General features: G+C 37.1%; 1 long non-coding RNA gene across 1 annotated transcript; it reads right to left on the bottom strand.

Annotated features, from left to right (window-relative positions):
• Nucleotides 1-1,126: 1,126 nt before the first annotated feature.
• LOC122757524 lies at nucleotides 1,127-1,919 on the bottom strand. The gene is made up of 2 exons (XR_006357584.1): nucleotides 1,511-1,919; nucleotides 1,127-1,430 (listed from the first exon to the last, which is right to left on the bottom strand). It is a non-coding gene; the product is annotated as an uncharacterized LOC122757524 (long non-coding RNA).

Genomic DNA, 1,919 nt, shown 5'->3' with positions numbered 1-1,919 from the left:
CGTCGACAACCCAAGATCACAAGCTATGGCGGATATATATCCGCCCATTGGGGGCGTGGCAAATCGGATAAAACTGTATCTCCTAAAGTTGTAAACCTAGAATGCTGAAATTTTGCATGTCAGCTAATGTTATGATTCTATAAACTCTAAAAATAAAATTTAAGTCTACACCCATTAGGGGCGTGGCAAATCGGACCTGAAGATATAGTGATTTTTTAAATTCTGCTATTTTTTTGACACTATTGAAGCCAGAGATCTCAAATTTTTTATATATACTCGGGCTGATCACCCAAGACCAAAAAGCTTTGTCGGATATATGTCCGCCCACAGGGGGCGTGGCAAACCGCAAAAATGTATATCTCCTAAAGTATAATAGCTAGAAGCTTCAAATTTAGATAGTTGAGTTACTGGTAGCCTCCTCTATCGATTCCCTAAAAAATAATTTTTACGCCTCTTTAGGGGCGTGGCTTATCGAAAAATACCCTGTAATTTTCACTTTTTTTGAGAGTAAGCATTCAAACTTTGCAGGTAGGGTACTGTTATCTCGTTCTAGAAACTGACCGAAAATGAGGTGTCTACGCCCAGTAGGGGCGTGGCAAATCGGAAAAGCCTGTATATTCTACAGTATTAGAGCGAAACTTAACTACTAAATTGTTGATGGGATGTGAATGAGTATTCCGCAGTCGGTAACGCCCGACTGCAACGTTCTTACTTGTTTTTTTTTAAGTCCGTATATATAGCGCCGATATCGAGTTTACCTCTAAAAACCGATAAATCTTCCCACTATTTTTTGTATCGATTGAAAGCATTATCGAAAATAAGCGATTTAATTATATAGCCAACATCTTTAGAGCTAGAGTCGCCAAATTTTATATGTAAATTCATATGTACTTTATAGAATTTAGATTTTTTTATAATTCGCCCCCACCACAATCACAATCTAAAAGTTTCATGAAGAAAGTACATCTACAAGAAACGTTATTAAACAATTAAATTCCCATAGTAAGCCCACGCAGCACTCAATGCGTGTTTATGCGTGCGTGCTTATATGTGTCTACGAGTGTGTATATTTTTTGTGTAAGCAGAAAGACGCAAAGAATTATTAAAATATCAATTGCTCGAATGGTTTAGGGCATATCGTAGTCGAGCAGTCTCGACTACAGCTTTCTTATTTGTTTTTATTTAAATTTATTTGCTAATTGCGGATTAGCCGATCAGCGTGTACCTTATAAAAATCCTTATATGGATCTCCAGGCCAACAATCCCCATAACAATTGCAGCAGAAAATATTGCAGTGTCCAGTTCCACAACAGGGGTTAGCCTTGTTTAAACCTCCACATATGCTTGCAGAACATTGCCTACATTTGTGATCTATACAGCAGGGCGGAGGAGGTTTTTTTCCACACACATCTTTATTGCAGTATCCAGACCTTTCAATTGCAGGATATATGGTTTTACATTTATCGTCACAGGTCATACGAAAAGAAAGTTCGGTTGCAGGGCAACATACTGCATTTGATCTCCACGTCCACAGAGACAACAGTTGAAACAAGATTAACGACAGATACGATATAGACATCGTTAGTATTCCAGCTCGATATGACTTCAAAACGTCAGGTCGTTCAATTTAAAATTTAAATTATAAATTTAAAATTTAAAATTATAATCGAGTTTGTTATAGAAGTGAGACGAATGGGAGTGACGGACGAATGAGGTCTGGCTAATCTGGTCCATCGTAGCTTTATATATACATACATACTTATTGCATCCATTGAAGTTAATTTTAATAACAAGCAATTTACGAGGCGAGCCATTTGAACGTAATATTTATCGATAATATATATCGACACTCTTGAAAGAAATTAATCGAAATTCTTGTAAACAGCTAAACAGGTAAGCTCTCGTCGAGACTGCTTGGC

Source organism: Drosophila mojavensis, unplaced genomic scaffold (genome assembly GCF_018153725.1).
Source record: "Drosophila mojavensis isolate 15081-1352.22 unplaced genomic scaffold, ASM1815372v1 contig_74, whole genome shotgun sequence".
NCBI lineage: Eukaryota > Metazoa > Arthropoda > Insecta > Diptera > Drosophilidae > Drosophila > Drosophila mojavensis.
The sequence above is the reverse complement of the archived record's forward strand: the minus strand, read 5'-3'. Positions and strand labels throughout refer to the sequence as shown.